The 17,758-nt window shown below is 48.0% G+C and overlaps 1 protein-coding gene across 9 annotated transcripts in view; it reads left to right on the top strand.

The window, feature by feature from the left end:
* Nucleotides 1–17,758, top strand: part of LOC120897715 (trithorax group protein osa) — a 108,183-nt gene that overhangs the window by 61,038 nt on the left and 29,387 nt on the right. Inside the window, exon 1 of one of the 9 annotated variants that reach the window (XM_040302777.1) lies at nucleotides 471–567. The exons of the other annotated variants lie outside the window; for them this stretch is intronic. The gene's annotated coding sequence lies outside the window, so the exon portion shown is untranslated. Of the gene's footprint in view, nucleotides 1–470; nucleotides 568–17,758 lie in introns of those variants that run through there. 9 annotated transcript variants of the gene reach the window in all.

Genomic DNA, 17,758 nt, shown 5'->3' with positions numbered 1-17,758 from the left:
TGTGGTTAGAAATGGGCAGCGGTTTACCGTCAGCTTCCGGTGGAATAAATTGTAACGCGCTTCTGTTAATCCGTCCGCTAATCGGACGGCTCCTTATGGGGCGGCCAGTTAAGTTTGGGTAGGATTTTTTTTTACGACGACAACCAATGAGAACCGAGTGTCAGAGAAGTGATTAAATTTCCGAAACACGAGGAAGAGAAGAAGGGAACCTGATGAGGCTTATTTTGGTGCGGTAGTTTTCAAAGTTGGAAGAAGATTTCACCTTTGCGTGATTGCCCAAGTGGTGGGGTTGGAAGTGCGTAAAAAGCGATCAAGTGTGTGAAGGTGAACCCCCCCCCCAATCCTCCCTCGGGGTGGCGATGCAAATAGCGCGAGAGGCAAGCACACAGCACGGATTTACCAGGGGCTTAAGTTGTTTTCTAAGGATTAACATTGGCGTTTGTGTGTGTTTGTAGGCCACCGATCATCCCTGCCAGCTTGCCTTGCCCCTGTACCACCATCATCATCCCCTCTGGCGCGTCACGATTACGCCACTTCAACAGCTTCAACTTCAATCGGTCATTTTGTGTAAGTTTACAACCTTCCTGACCTTCTTCCCCGTTGGCGGCAATAGCGTGTTTACCGGGTGAAGCCAAAGCGGTGTACCACCACCGACCTATCGCCTAATAGAGGTGTCAGTTTCAACAAGCACACACACACACACACACACACATGTGGCCAAAGCAACGCAAACGAGTGATTTTAAATGCAATAACATTGGCCCACAACGAGAGTGCACGGGGGCGAAGTGTATAGCAGCAGCAGCAGCACAAGGTGTCACGGATGGATTCCGGGCGTAGAAAGGTTTTAATTTACTTGTCCGCCACGGTGGGGGTTGCACTTGGCCAAGCAACTCTCCCTTCACTCCCCTCCCTCGTCATGTCATGCGGTGCGTGTTGGTTGATTGTTACTCCTTGTTGCGGGGAGAGGTCATGTTTCTTGTGCACCGACGGACAACGAACAGCTCACAACGCAGAGCCCATGTTATAGGTGTCATGCCAAAGGTGGCGGCAGTGGCACTGTGTGTGTGTGTGTGTACACCCGTTGGGTGCAGCAGAAAAGTAGGTGCAAACTGTGCGCTCTGTGTGGAGAGCTCATTGGATTGGAGAAAATTATCCTTCGCGTCGTTTGACATCATGCTTAGGTATTATGGTGCTTCCTTCGGGTAGGCGCTTTGGGTGGTTGCAGTTTAAGCTTCGGTAGAAGAGAAGAGAACACGTGGGCGCTTCTTTGTGCGGGGTGCAATGTCATAATGTTATCAGTGCAAATAGGATAATAGAGTAGAAAACGGAGAGTATCCAGAACAATGAGTAATAGAGAATTGGAAGAAACAGTTGGGATTTGTTTTTAAGTCCTCTTGGAAGAGTTCTGAGACGTTACACATATTTTGAATGCTTATTGTGTTTCAATATCTTGTATCCACGATGTTGGTATGATAGAGATTTGAATCCAGAATCAACGCGTCGCTGCTTTATCCGTTTACCACGTATTCCATTAAAGCGGTTACTTCCCCTGGGGTAAAGCTTGCCATATAAAGTAAACCATCTTGCGGTGACTTCATTCTCTCACCCATGGCTAATAACAATTCATTTGTTAATTTGTTTTATGTTCCACTATTCCGCCGTTCGTATTAACGATTTCATACCTTTCACCACCGAAATGACGCCACCTCTCCCTTGTTTCGGTCATATTTACCTTCACAGGGACAACTCCGACTCACTGAATGTCAGCATCTTATACCTTCTCGCACACACCCATCTCACGAATTCAAATCGTAGTAAAATTATACCGTTTTATGACAGGTTTTCAGCATCGCATCCGTACGCGTGGGTGGGCAACAGCATTGATGATGTTGATGGTTAGGTGGATGTTGCCATTTTATTTTCGTGCACCGTTTTATACATCGCTTGCGGTGGTAGAGGAGCAGAGTTGAAGAGCGGCGTTCTGTTGTTCACCTTTTTGGCACTGATTTGCATTCATCGCTCATTCGTGGTTTGGGTTATGCGTGTTGGAAATGTTTTCAGTCACACGTTTTTGCCACATCTTGGTTGCTTACTAGAGGAAAGAGCATAAGAGACGGATGAAGAGGTAAGAGGATGGTTTTATGGTTTTGTTCTGTATGACAAGAAAGGTGTCCTACATCTTGTTCAACACTGTGAACATCTTGACCATATTGAACTCTATGATCCTAAACGGATAGGTCGTCTAATTTGTTCACTGTCAAGCATTATTAGATGTAACTAATAGCAATATTCATGAGATTTTGAATTTTAATGGACGTGGTGCCGATGAAAATCACCACAAAGGTGTCTGCAACTATTCCCCCAGCGGATATATTCCCGTTTCCCGTTGGAGATATGATGGCCTCTGCTACGAGTCTTTACCACAGCTAACAATCGTAGCGTAGAGAATGGATTCTGTGTGCATCAGTAAGCCAGTAAGCCGGTAAAGCAGTGATTGTTAACCCGAGAAGGATTTTGAAAGCAACGACTAGCACCTGTCTCGGATCCGTTCGTGTTGACACTCGTGGGGAATGTTTTGCCGTAAGATTTACCACAACATAAGCTCCCGTGTCGTCTACTAGCATTACCAAAGTCGTTACACGAGCGATTGCCTGTGCTCGTTCCAACCGCTTGAAGTGCCTACGGCTTTGAATGATGCCCGGCGTCGTCGTCGTCGTCGTGGTCGTGAGAAAGCATCCATCCGTCACGAATACAATGCGCGAAATCGCGGGACCTTTGCTAGTCGACTGAAGGAAGAACCGTTTGCGCGTGATGATGTTTATTTTGCATGCTCCAAACTTTCTCCAACCACGGGAAAGAGGAGAAACACTTTCTTCGGCACGGCAAAAAATAACTGTCGTTCGAGTTCCTGGAGTATCGTCAGCACAGAGCATCATCGTCTTCGTCTCAGCGGGATGATGGGGATTTCGGTTGGTTGTTGTGCAGACGAGGGCAAAATAATGCTGAAGAATATGTTCATCCCGTTACGGTGCCACACCGTTCCATTTAAGCTAAAGTAGTACCTCAAGACACATTGTGCCCGTTTGCGCAGAAGATTGCGGTGGGTTTTTGTTCTTGTGCGCTAGAGTTGTGGTTCCTCTGTGCTGCAAAGGGTTTTTGCTACCAACCCTAAAAATTGCGACTGAAAGAGAATGGTTTCGGAATAGAAGCGAACCTGAACAAACATTACTTAACTCCGTCAACTTTGCTTCTGGATTGCGTTTGATTGATGTCGTCGTCTTTTCTCGCTCGTCGTCGTCGTCGCTGGAATAGAATTGTGTTTGTGTAAGACAATCCACTCCCGCTCGCCCCCACACCCCAAAGGCTGGTAAATATGTGTGTACTCTTGGAGCCGGAGCTTTTGCGCCTCGCACAGCATTGACAGCTCTCAAATCATTCTTGGAGTCAAGTGTCAATCTCTTGTCTCTCGGTGCTGACGATGATTCTGCTGCTTTCCCTGTTGGTAGCATTTTCCATTTTGTTTGTCTCTGCTCGGTACAGGAACTCTTCATACGCTGGGATATTCAAGGCTGGATGGTTCCGTGTGCATCTCTCTTCGAAGCCGCCTCCGGGTGGAACATGATGGAGCTTTTCGGTAAAAGGATAAATCCCAGGGAATGTTTTCTAGATCACTTCACTTTGGTGGTTACAGCTTCGGGGAGGGAGATAGATGGAATTGATTCTTGGTACGCGGATGACACCATTCAAACCACGCGAAATCATACCTGTATTACGGAGATGTGTGGCACCAGATTGTGTCATTTCCGGGAAGGCATCCGCGTACCCGCTTGAGTGCAGGGCACAGTGAAGTGCTAGTCCTGAAGTGATATATCCGCTATAATACGAGACTTGCTCTGGCACTAAGCTCTTGCAGTTTTGCTGTACCTTGTGCTGTACCACTTTTATAAACGCTTGGTCCCTTTGGTGGGGTCTCGATGGTGTTGGTGACGACGATATTCGCCAGCGAATGTCATCCCTTACCCGTGACTAACAAGGATAAAAAGTTTGCTCGCTCAATTCAGCAGCAGTTCGCCTTCAACTTGTTGTCGGATGGCGATGGGTTGCTTCTTAGTTTTCTCTCATTCCCGCTACGGCCAGGCGTTGTTGGTTCCGGGATTGAAAGCGCATCTGCCTGAGTGTGTGTGTGTCTTCTGTTTGGTTGGACGTCGTCAGTAGAGCTTCCCACGAGATATATCTCCAAGAACACCTCTTGACAGGGGAACAAATTCTTTCCGTCCCCAAACAACAACGAATGCGCCATCATTGCTTGGTTTCTGGAAAGCTTTTCCGATTTTCGATGTCAACGAGTGTTTCACGAGACGACGTGATGCGGCTGCTGCTTCCCTAACGTCGTCCTCGTCGTTATTCTGTGTACCCGTGTCGCCGGGCGTAGTTTTGGAGAAATTGCAGTTGGCAATGGTTTCGCTTTCGGCAGAACGGCTACGAACGGTGGTCGGAGGACGACCTGACGTGAGTTAAGGAAGAAGTGAGATTTTATCGTGCTGTCGTTGTGGTGACATTCCGTTGCTTTCTCGCTGTTGGTTTGTTGCCCTGTCGACATCAACGACTGGGTTGAAAAATGCTCTGCCTGCTTACCCGTGGAATGCTCAAACATTGAGGGACAGCACCAGCGGAGGGCCAACATCCATGCTGTGTTCTATGATACACTTCCGGACGCCGTCGGTTAGTCCAATGTGTCTGTTGAAGCGAGAGTTTCTTTTTTATGTTGCTTCTACTCACACACTCACCGCTCCTTTTCAGCTCTGACTTGGCAAGGTGATTTGGTGATGAACATAAATTGTTATCGACAGCAGGCGTACCCTGGCAGGTTGAGTACGGTGCTCTTGCTTATACGCTATAGGGGCAATCGAGAGCTCTTGAACGAACGCAGACACTGGGGATCGTTCCCAAGAGACAGAGAAACAGAGAGCTCAAGGGAAATAAAGTCCTTTCCAACCAGATGGGATGTGTGTGTATCTCAATCGATTGAATAATAGTTTACTATTGGCCTGTTGGACACGTAAGGTGGGGCAGATCTGAACTGAATTGGATTTGTGTTCGGCAAAGTGAACATGGTGGAAGCTCAAACTGACCTCACATTGGAAAACCTGTGGTTGGGAATGAGCAGTCTGAAAGAAAGGCAACATGAAAATACAGCTTTCGGGAACTACTATTCCTGGTGTAGTTTGAATTGGCCCCGTTCAGTGTCGCTCACATATAGACGCATTCAAAAACAAATCTTCCAGAAGTGTGATGATGCGGAAATGATTCGAAATGGATCCTGTTTGCATACTTCAAACTTCTCACCCACAGTACGATTTGTCCATAAAGCGGGCTTGTGTTGGAGCAAAGGCATGCTAACGCATACGAAAGACATATGTGACATGGCCAGTTGTGTTCTTCCTTCACACCTTCACCTTCACCCTCGAAAAGAGGGTTCCCAAAATGGTTCTTTAGCTAACAAAGCGCATAAAAACTGTGATTCAGCAAAAAAAAAAAAAACACAAAAACCCCCATCATCAAACTCCCCTTTCGGGAAAAGTTTTGGATGTACTGTGTGCCCTAAATCGAATATTCATATCCATCCACATACTGTCGGGATTGGCTCTGTGTGTGTATGTGTGTCGTCACATCCCGAACATACGGGGGTCGCACCGAGCAAAAGAAAGATCATGGTAGAATGATTTTCGATGGAGAAGGCAAAAGTTTTTTTTTGTTCTACCCTTTTTATGCTCGCTCGAAACTTACACGTGCGTGCACTATAGAAGCAAAATGGAACACCATACAGGATACAGGAGTTTCTAACGTCTATTTGCCTCTCATCCCTCCGTGATGATCCCTCCGTGCTCATTGGAGCTGTGCGTTTCAAATGAACATCATGAGCAGAGGAAAAGGGCCCGGGATGCATTGTGTATGCGCACCGCAACAACCCTTTGATCGTGTTTTTGTTTGTGTGCGTGTGCGTGTGTTCAAAGAAATCTGATTTTTAACGTCGAACGCGCGCCACAAACTGGCGAACCAAAGGTTCAACTACGAACAAAAATAACGCGCGGCACTACTCGTTTGGATATACCGCCACCCGACCGTGATCAATAATTTAACAGTCATTAATTTTCCTTTTGCTCTGCTGCGTCCGTGTGTGTTCATGAACTGCCACACGCAATAGCAAGCAAATTGATATCACACTTTTCACCCCCCCCCCCCACCACAAGGGGAGATGATCCTGGAATTGACTGCATGTGGCAGGATGCAATCGGAGGGCAAACAACAGAAGGACAAAAGTGGATGTATGCGCCTGTCGTCCAGTTATTGTTGCTCCGGTGAAGCTAATTTAATTTGTACAAAATAATATCGTTACGACACACACACACACACACACACATAGAGGGGTTGGAAAATTGAATTGCCTTCTCGCCTACTAGAACCATTATGTGAAGCACCTACACAAGGACATTCCTCTACCACACAACACACAGTGTGCGTCGAAGGTGGTGGAGAAAGGCATGGAAGTGACCATCGAATACTTTCCCTTGCCGCATTTTTTTTTCTCCTTTTCTGTGTACGTCCTTTTAGTGTGAAGCTGCTTCCCTCGTTTTGCTATGAAGTGCCAAATGTGCCAAATTCATCGTGTCATTTAATAAAATTGTCAAAACTTGCTGACTGTGTGCTGCAGCCTGCCCCGGCATTCGCTCCACTGCTCTCTCTCTTTGTGCGTCTATCTGTCTGTGCTTCGATCCTGTTTGCTGAGTTTTTGCACGGAAAAAGGAAAAGCAAAAAGGGGTGGGGTGGTGGTGTATGATATGCCCCGGGATTTTTCGCCCCGAAGCAACTCGGTTTGGAAGTTGATTTTCAACCACCTCTCCCCGCCGCCGTTTTGTCTCAAAACAATTTTAACCTTTTCCAGTAGGGAGAGGGAGGGAGTGTGTCGGTGCCAATATTGGCCAGTTTTTCCACCACTCGGCTACTGAATTCAACTACGTAGACACATACCAGTAGCAGCGGCAGCAGCAGCAGCAGTCGGGCACACCGTGTGGTTACGACGTGGAACGAATCGAATAATTTTATTTGACAGACCAAACCGACTGAAACGTCCAGGCTGCCGGCAATGGCTCCTTTTTTCTACCCTTGAAATTTTGCGTTTGTACAGGCGACAGAGAGAGAGAGAGCGAGAGAGAGTTTATATTGAAATTGGTGCAAAAAAGGGAATAATATGCCTCCATACCATACGACCAGCCAGGATCAAACAGTTTTGCAAAACCAGGGGAGCATAGAGTAAAAAAAATGGTTGCAGGGCCATGTTTTACTGCCCGGACGCTCTGCCAAACCAAAGTCGGCGGAGGAAAGAACGTTATGCGGAGCTTGATTGGAGAATATATATGGAATGTGTTTTACCATGACGCACACTCTTTCTCTCTGTGTGTAAAGAAGGTTGGAAGGATTTGCAGGATAAATGGGAAAGGGATTTTTTTTTTGTGTGTGCACGAATGAAAATTCCATTCACTCGATCGCCGCCCCAGGCAGCGCAGCGTTTTGACGTTTGGCTGCTTTTTTGCTGTTTATTAACGAAACTTTTGCAACCAATGTCGACCCCCCGGGCTGCTCAGACAAAAAACGCACCCAGCAATGTGTGGTAAAACACAAAAAAAAGATGGGATAATCAATATGCAGTTCCACGGGTTGGGGAAGCGAGAAGCGGGTTTGCTCCGTTCCAGTAAAATTTCAACCATTTTTTGTTGTACGAGCTGCTGCAGTTTGATCCGGCTGGTAAAAAGTGCGCACCCCCAGCATGTGGATGGGCAAAAGGGGGATTGATAGTTCACATTTGGGCATTGGACTGTTTGCCAATCTCTAGGGCCCGCTACCGACTCTACCATCCGAATCAAGTGCACATGGTCGGTGTCCGCCCGCAAACAACAAGTGAATTTATTCAATTTCATTCCATTCGTTTACGGGGAATTTAATTCGAATGGTTGCATTTGCATTCGGCAGCTAACTCTCCGGCTGTAACCCCCCCCCCCATCCCTTTACAGATTGTAGTAGCCTCGGAGGGTTGCTGACGCCGCCATACACACAAGCAACATGCTGCAAACATGAGGGAGAACCTCGGCTTATAGCATACATAAGCCGATGATGATACATCGGGGCCTCCCACACACACCGCAATCTGTTTTCATTTGCCATTCATTTACTCCGGAATCTTTCGCGGGTGTGTTTCTTCTGTGACTCGACTCGAGGATGGGGGGTGGATGGCGCTGCATCATCATCATTCTCTACCCTTCAGGCGACACGCGGCAATCAACGTTTTATGAGCCTGTCGCGAGACCAATTGAACCATCAACGATGATGATCTGTGCTTTTTTTTTTTGGTGTGTATGTTTGTCGCGACACGTTTGTTTGTCAATCCGATTTCATATCAAAGCATTAAACCTCAACTTCCGATGGCACGAGCGCGCGCGCGCGTGTGTGTGTGTTGCGGTAGCAATCCAAAATAAAATCAGAAACGGATGTGTTGTATGGCAAAGCGCACCGCACACCAAATTCCTTTATTCATGACGGGGATGTATTTCGGATACAATTTCTCTTACACTCCCGCACCTTTCTCTCGCTCTCTCTCTCCGTTCTATTTGGATCGATAAGCGTCTGCTATCCTTTTCCTGTTTACCGATTTTCCACCATCAGTCGCTCTCGTTCTGTTTTCTTTGTTCTCCGTTTGTAGGGAAAACTGTTTCGCATCCTTGTTAAAAGCTTGCTACATACGCTCGGTCTGCTTTGACTGCTCCGAAACGTCCTGTCTCTTCATCCCGCTCTCTCTCTCTCTCTCTCTCTCTCTCACTGTGTTGGAAAATTCGTTATCCCTTTTTTCTCCTGTGCGTTATCTCTCTTTCTCGCTTGCTTCCAGCAGGTGAAAGGAAAGATTGTCTTTTTCGCGTACTCGACTTGGACGCTTTGGCGGCGGCATCCTTGTTTTTCCACCACCACGCGACGCTCTCTAGGTTCACTTTTCGCAAGCCATTTTACCCGGATACATTCTGTTCATGGCTGCACACAATCGACCATCGAGCAAAGGAAAAGGTATCATAATCGGGCAGGAGCGCGCACACACACACACACCACAATGGTGGCTGCCCCTGGGATGGGTGTCTCGTTATTTTTTCACAAGTGCCCTCGCTTGAAGGTTCGACGTTTTCACTCCATTATGATGATGATATATCTATCCATATCTCTCGCACGCGCGCGCACGCTCGCTCGCTTGCCTGTGTACTTCGGTATTGCCATGCTTTATCGAGCAATAATTTTATCCCTATGGCCACGAGGACGACAACCGACATGGTGGGGAAGGTAGTAATGTTGGCGAGGGCGCAGTGTTGTCTGTATCATATTTTATCGTTTTTCCAAGCCTCTAGAATGAAGGGAGACAGTCCTCGGCATGTGCTGTAGATGGCGGCGGTTTATCTGTGTCTCTCTCTCTCTCGTCGGTAGTGTGTGGTTTTGCGGTAGTAGCTTCTAGCGGAGTGAAGAAAAAATAATAAAAGCAAATATGATATGCTGCTTATCCTCCTGTCGAATGGTGCTCAAATTCGTCGCCAGTGGAAAATAATCTGCCGGTGAATCTCTAGTGTGTGTGTGTGTGTGTGCGCCTTCTCATCCCTTGCTAGCACGGGGGGGAAGGGGCAGATGATCGTGTGGCCGTGTGGCAAATCAATATCAGTGTCGTTATGTGTCGGCTTTTGAAGATTGGTTTTTCCAACCGTTTGCGCCGAAACGTCGGTCATCACATCGTTTTGAACGCCCGCTTTTGTTGGTGTTGCTTTTTGAAAATGGATGAAAATGTATACACATAAAAGAGAGAGAGAGAGAGGGAGAGCAACCGATTGAATAGTATGACGGACGGAGGGCAAATGTTTGACGGACTACGATGACGACGGCAACGAATGGTAAAGCGACAGTGATTGAGTGTCGAATTGCGGACAAAACGGTTGTAGGTTGCGTTGTGTATTTTTATTAATAAACTACATCACAGCACCATAGCGAAGGGCAGATGTGTGCACGTGTCCATCAACACCAGACCATATGTCATGGTATTTTCTAACGATACAGAGAGCGAGAGTGAGAGAACCCGAAGTGCTGTGGTGGCAGCGCTCCGGCCGAGACACGCGAAATTGGGCACCGGATGTAGCTGTATTTTTTTTTAGTTTACTCCTCTTTAGTTAAGCGAGCACAACCCGCCTAATGGAGTGAAACAACCGCTTCTTCCTTCCGCCTTTTTGGGAATGTGGAATGAAGCGGAAGAAGCGCGCAAGAGAGATTGCGAGCAAGAGAGAAGTAGCATTAGACGGCATTAAGTAAGGGGGTGAAGAATGGCGCACGCCCGCCACCGAATGGCAATCGGAAATTGGTGTGAAGCACAGGATTAGTGACGGAAAGAGTAACCAGCGGAAAGGCCTTTTGAGTGTGTGTGTGTGTGTGTGTGTGTGTGTGTGTGTGTGTGTGTGTGTGTGTGTGTGTGTGTGTGTGTGTGTGTGTGTGTGTGTGTGTGTGGGCGCGCGAGTGAGAACGAAACGAAGCGTGAACATTTGCGGCATTTCGGAAACGGTCACCACCAACCGGGTAATTGGATGAAGGGAATTTAAGTGGTGAATGATACGTTTTTCCCCCGTCCCCCCGTATCATCAGCAGATTGGTTCGAACACCACAGGGTCGGTTGGCGATCGATTTTAGGACGCAGGAGGAAAAGTGTTGGCTGGGTTGGTCACAGTTTCAAGAGGAGGGAGAGGCCGTCGGTTGTTTGTTTGTTTGTCATGCGCTCCCAGCGTTGCGCGCGGGTTATGTGTGAAATGCGATTTACTAACCGTCCACCGTCCACCTTTTCCTGGCTTCTTTGTGCTCAAAGTGTTGTTGGTCCTCTACCCGTCCCGGTGTGCGACGGTGGAATGCTTTTGAAGCTATTACGGTTCTATAGCAATAAGCCATGTCAAATGGTAGAAAAGGGTTAATTTGCAGTCGGCAGCGATTAACCTTAGCGATGTGTGGCAGCCAATAGAGCGGCTAGAACTGCTGGCCAGGGACAGGGAGGAGAGAGGAGGTGTGGTCAATTTGTTGGAAAATGTTTCGTTGAGAATGTGCCGGCGTGAGAATGTTGGAATTTCAAAGTTATGGTTTTTATTGATCGCTTCTTAACGGTGGCGGAGCTTGCTCTCCCCGCAAGGGGAATTGGATTTTCAAGGACATCTGTTGAACTCAAATAAAAGATATTATCTTTTAATGAGGTTTTAATTCATCTATAATCATAGTGCATTCGTAAGTAGTAGAATGTCCATAAGTCTCTCAACAACTGAGCATCACACTTTTGAAACAAGGATATTGAAGAAGAATGAAAAATTGGCTGAGATTGGCGGCTGAATAATTTAAATTCAAGTGAAACTGAATGACAGGATTAAGTTTATTTTGGTCATTCTTATTCGTTTTTTCTCCGGAACAAAATATCTGGAGTCGTCCTACACCGGTCAACTCTTTGTTAGATATACCTTACCTATAATAACTCGGGATACTGAAAAAACCCCCAGCGTCACAACAATATATACGTTTCCCCAAGTTCAACAAGATTCGAACGCATGCCCTCGGAGTTAGCTAACCGAACGCTTGACACGGCACCATCAACGCAGCACCCGGTTGCTATCGCTAAACCCCGGTAAGAAAGAGCAATCCAAATTGAAATTTAATCTACTCCCCGGGCACCACTGAATTGCCGCCATAATTCTCGCCCGCGAGGAGCGCCCCACTGGATGCAATAAACATTTAACTGTCGAAGGACATTATCATCTTATTGCCCGTATATCAGTATTTTATTCCCCTGATTGCCTGCCAAGGTCTTTTAATGCCGTGCAATTACAAACGCAAACAAGCGCAAAAAAAAAAAACACGGAACAAAAAGGTGTTGTACGTAGAGCGGGCGCAGCAAATGAAAACGGGAAAATGAATGAAAGTACGGGCCGGGAAAGACTCTCGACCGTGTCTCGACCATGGGCGCAACGGCCTGATGATAATGGGGTCGACCCGCTAGTGGATAATTAGAGAGCACTATCATCATCATCATCATCATCATGATCATGATTGTTGAAACCCACCAAACGGCATAAGTAGCGCCCGGGGCGGGAACGCCTGTCGGATTACGATGGTGCAAAAACAAGACAGACAAAACCGAAGCCAAAAAAAAAAAAAAACCAAATCCCCAGAGAAACGAAAGAACCGAAGAAAACGGCTCCACTTAAACACAGAAAGAATGGAAATTATGCACAGCGAAAGAACCAACCTGTGACCCTGCACATCGACCACCTTCTTTCCCCCCCCTCTACGCCGCAAGCGGGGCAGACATTCGCTCACCTTCACTGCTCTAGATCGCCGTTGTTCATCTCCTCATCTTGGTGCTTTTGCGATGAGCAAACGGCGGCAAGCAGCGCACTACAAGAAGCCGACCCCAAAGGTTTCAAGATATACCGGCAATGCTGAGTGGCCACTCGAGCGCTCACACTGTTGGGGCGTTTGGGATCCTTTTCCTCTTTCGCAATCATCCGTTTCAATAGCGGACTCTGGGGAGTCTTTTTTTTTTGTTCAGCAACTTCTGCCTCTCGCTCTTAGACGGTGTAGTCTTCCTTCAAATTACGCCTTCGTGTACCTTGGTGGCGATTCTCGCGTTGTGTCCCGTGCAGCGAAGAAAAACTGCAAAGCAAAACCGAACAAGAGAACCCCCCGAGTACAGGGCGTAAAGAGAAAGAAGCAAAAAGAATGCTGAAAGAGGTAAATCGACCGTCAAGCAGTCGGACAGGCGAGCGAGCGCGCGCGCGAGCGAGGTGCAAATGGAAATCTGAACCAGCGCGACCACAACCGCTCCTTCTGATATTTCTGATGGGCGCGCCCGGATTGTCGGGTAATTATGTAAATGATCATCAAACTCTCCCCATTCGGAAAGGGAGGCGGGACAAGCACACACACACACACACAATCGCTCAGGCATACGAGGAGGGGTTCAGGGTGGATATATGAACATTTCGAAATGATATCCACCGCCGCTATCTGCTGCGCGCGCGTGTGTGCGCCGTCCGATATGATATGGGGGACATGGATGTGTGGCGCGCACACTCTTGGGCAGTGATGGGATTATAAATGTGATCACCGGTCATCGGCCATCATCGCGAAGGGGTGGGGGCCGCCGCCCGGTTGATCGCGGGAACGGTCGTGAACGTCGCCATTATCGTAGCCATTGGCAGTTGCTGAAATGATGAGACGTGACGTGACGTCCCCCCGCCAAACAGTATCAACAACTTAATAGTACGAGCCCCCTGATGGTCGTATCCCCGTGAACGTGGGGCCCGTCCCCAAGAGAGGAAAAGATTCGTAAAGGACTAAAGACATGGGCGTAATTTAGTTGTTTCTTTTTCCTGCTTTTGACGGCAAGAAAAAAAAAAAGCCATGCGTCCATCGCGCGCGCTACCTATAATTAGGATAAGCGTCATTATGACGGGATGTTGTGAAATGTCACCAACTGCTGCTGCTGCTGCTGGTGCCTTTCGATCGCAATGGGGAGTGTTTAACGCCACCTTGAGGTAGCCTGAGTTATTGCTGGTTGATGGGAATTCCCAAAGTGATAAGAGAATGAGAGGGAGAGAGAGAGCGTGTGTGTGTATTTCGTTAATAGAAAACATCTGTGGCCCCATCTACCGACAAAGAAAAGCCCCCTCCCCCCCTCCAAAGTCGCGACACATGTGTCGCCGGTTGTTAGTTACACTAGCTGGTGAGTTAACATTCATACAGAACTTAGCCCCATAAACAAGTGTAGAACAGTTTGCAGATGATTAAATTTACATTGAGACTGGGGAGGGAGGAGTTGTCGCGGGACCAACTTGTTAAGTGACACTTGCTGCCAGTGTTGTGCGTGTGCCGCTCACCGCGACATTGGCGTGGAGAGGTATCGTTTCTGTTAGCGCCTTTGCACAAATTAGCAAAATGTTTTCCCAACCCCTTCCTAATTGCCTCCAATTTTCACGCTGTGTGTGTGTGTGTGTTGATGGATGCTGGTAAAAACAAGTGTTTCTTAATTCGAGCTTGTATGCTTTTAACCATCGAGTGGGGAGTAAAAGAGCGTGAAGTTAGGGTTTTTGAAGGTGTGTTGTTTGACATTCCCATACTGTTGACTTGTTGTATTGGCACAAAATGAACTCTTTCACAGCCAACGCATCTCCCAGCAGAGTCATCGTGCGTTAGAAAGGATGATTGATTGGTTTTACTGCTTAGTTAAAAAATTAAGCAAACTGTTATTTTGATATGTTCACTCAACGATCGTCAACGATACCTGGAGGGTGACAATTCAATAAACATATTTGCCCGTTCGCCATCATCGTTTGTATTGTTGTGAAGCTCTACAGCTTTCCAACTGGGCCCAACAAAGCGTATCCTCCACTTCCTCTCTTTAGCAGGCGATGAAAATGGCAAGATTGAATTGATGCTTAAGCGCGGAGCGCCGCCGCGCGCATTCAAGAAACAACGCGCATCGTTTTACGCGCAGCCAAGAGATCATGGTGCGGTGCCTACCACCATTGCACGACGACAACGACCAGGAGAACGATGGGCGGCGTGCGTGTTTGTGACGGTTGGGTGCATTTTCAACAAATTAGCTGCATAATCAATAACGAGCGGCGACCGAAGGGGCTAAACCGTTTTTGCGCAACACAAGCCCGCAGCAGCATGGCTTGTTGACGCGATGTCTGAACGCGTGGAAAACTGAGCCCCCCACCCCCCTTACCATTCGCCCGCATCCAATCGCTTTTTCACACCTAGTCGCAACCGATTAGTGTGTGCCTGTGTGTATGTGTGTATCAGTAGCGGCAAACGATTCGACGGAACGGATCTCTTTCACTTTCAAAATTGCAGAAGATTGTTGTGTGGTGGTCCATCTTTTTAGCATGAGTCCCGAGAGCTCAGTTTTGTTTGCCCCCCTTTTCGCGGGAACTAACTTATCCTGCGCGTTGCGCGCTACTGTGAAGATCAGTAGCAGCAGCAGCTGGAGGTAACTCGGTAAGCGAAGAAAACGATACAAAAAACCACCCCACCCATCGCTCCACACGGCGGGGTTCGCATGTCTGGTTCGTTAAAATTAGTCTGCAGATTGGACGACGGTGGAAGACCCTAAGTTCACGTCCGTCGTTGTACCTCCCCGGTCGGTGGCGGTTCTTTATTTTTGCTCGTTCGCCTTTGAGTTTTCGCCTCTTTGCTCTCTGTCTTCGGTTTCTCATTCCACCTTTGGCCTGGCTCAAGGATCATCATCCATACCGCATGATCATCATCAGCACCATCCCTCGAACGTGACCGCGGCTTTTTCCATGGTCTGCTTTCTACACTGGTAGTGGAGTTGCTGCCACATCTCTCCCACCGAGACACATCTCCGGTGGTGATCCATCTCCCTGCTCTCATGTACAATGTGGTGCTTCGAAAACGTTGTTCACGTTCGGTCGTACAGCGTGAAGTGCTAATAAGGTGTAGATGATAGTGAGGAGGGAAGGTTACGTACCGCAGCGAAATGGAAGAGTTATGAAGGATGCGAGATATGCGTCTTTCGTGTGTGTTGTCCTCATGTTCATCACGTCCCTTCCCAGCTGCTGCCTTAATACGGAGCTCGAGACCTTATGGAGTGCATCGTTTCGCTATGCACCGACGTGCCTGTCATCAAGGGACGGTGTTATAGGGGCATATCGCCTCACAAGGCCCCTTTAAACGCTACTACCAATCTTCAGAGATTTATATCCTGAACCGGAAGGAACGATTTCCTGAAATTGGATCTACTTCATTTTGGGAACCTTTGCGCGGACGCGGAACTGAACAAAAAGCGCAACCACTGCTGCTGCACAGTTTTGGTATGAGGTGAAATATGGTTTCGGGCAACAGGAGCCGTTAATTGAACATACCACCCTAAAAGTCTTCTACCGAAAAAGTCACCACCGGAGCCTCGAGTTACAGCGAAGACGGGGGGCCAAACAGCTTAATCGTAGCGCTTTGAACCTACCACGCGCTGACCTTCTAAATCATTCGGGTTTTCGGGATAATTCTGCCCTATCGGATCCAAACTTCCAGCGGGGTTGTGCTCGCGAAATCAGCCCCAACGCCACAAAGTGGGAGCAAAATTTATAGATCCTAATGTTGTGCCGCTGCTTCCCATTTCGCTCGGTCCACCGGCTAGTATCATTACGGTACGGTAGGGATTCGTTGGTTGCTGCTACTTAGTCTTCCCCCTATTGGTTGGATAGCTTTACAAACGGCCAACGGAGAGTGCAAAGGAGATTATACACTTCCGCAACGGGCACAGATGCTGCTGCTGCGCTGGCTTAATTTTGGACCGGAGCAAGGTGGTCTACAATGTAATGAAAATTCACTGACCACAACGACTGCACGTGTGCGTGCAGAAGAGGGCGGAAGACTCGGTGTAAAGATTTATGTACTCGGTTAGCTTCGTGGGCGCACGCTATTACTACAACCGGCATTTCGAACACAAGGGAAAGAACTCTGGCGTTCGTTTCCTCTCTTAATTCTTGTGTTGCCGATGGTTCATCGTTGCTTCCTGTAACCTTGCAAACGGGCGCTGATATCCAGAATTGGATCATTAAATGGAGCACCCCGGGGCTGAAGGTGGTGTCTCAAGATGACTTGCTGCGCTGCCCCCCGCTCTCGGGATATCTTCTATCGTAGCAAATTGTTGGCGCACAGTATTCGGAGCAACAATATCACATCTCTCTTTGCCTGCTCAATATCTCGGCTCAACATTCCGTGGTAAATTTCACGCTTGAACAATTTCATCTCCGTGAAACGACTCTTCCTCCCGGTTTGTGGGGAGCCGTAACCGTTCGCTCTACAATTCCCCGAAGATTGGACGACATTTTCGGCAAGTTTGGTTCATTAGCGTTGGCCAGGGGTTTAATTTTCTTCTCCCCGTCCGCATTTCGCTGGGTTCGTTGAATCCCCCGGCCACACACAGAGCGACACACAATTTGTGGTTGATGACAACCGAAACATCAGCATTACTATCCGTGAAGTGGTGGCGGGCGGTGGTGGTCGCTGCACCCCTTGTGTAAGGTGTTGTTAGTCCACGTTGCTTCGTTGACAAGTTGGTTGGTTTTGTTGCGACGACACTGTGGCGTATGAGCGCCTGTCATCCCCGGGAGATGATGTGTGTGTGTGTGTGGTGTACTCTCTGGCTGGCTGGTTCTGCCTACTTGCTATTCTGCGCACGACTCCTGCTCTGCCGTGTTCCAATTCATCACTAATTTGGCCATGTGCCGCCTGTGCCTGTGCGTGCATGAAACACACTCCGTTAAGAAAGACACAAAAAGGGGCAATAAATTCTGACCAGGAGAATGAAAGAGATAGGGGAATAGTCACCCTTCAGCCACGGGGGAATGAAGAAGAGACAGAAATGCATTCCACGCAGCTTACAAGCCGAGCCAAAGATGCGTTTGTTTTCTTTGGGTAATTAAGATTTTTCAACGTCAATTGCGGCGTGTAATAAATTACATACTCTCTACCCCCTCCTCGTTACAGTCACCACTAGCCTGGGAGGGGGGAAAGCTGGCCAAAGGAAGGACGGGGCGCTGCGTTATGGGAATTTCTTCCCTTCATCTTGCCGAGAATGACAAGCGAGAAACGTTATTGTCGACGGGCTGCTGCTGCTGCTG

The sequence above is a fragment of the Anopheles arabiensis genome, chromosome 2, assembly GCF_016920715.1.
Source record: "Anopheles arabiensis isolate DONGOLA chromosome 2, AaraD3, whole genome shotgun sequence".
In the NCBI taxonomy this organism is placed as follows: Eukaryota; Metazoa; Arthropoda; class Insecta; order Diptera; family Culicidae; genus Anopheles; species Anopheles arabiensis.
The sequence above is the reverse complement of the archived record's forward strand: the minus strand, read 5'-3'. Positions and strand labels throughout refer to the sequence as shown.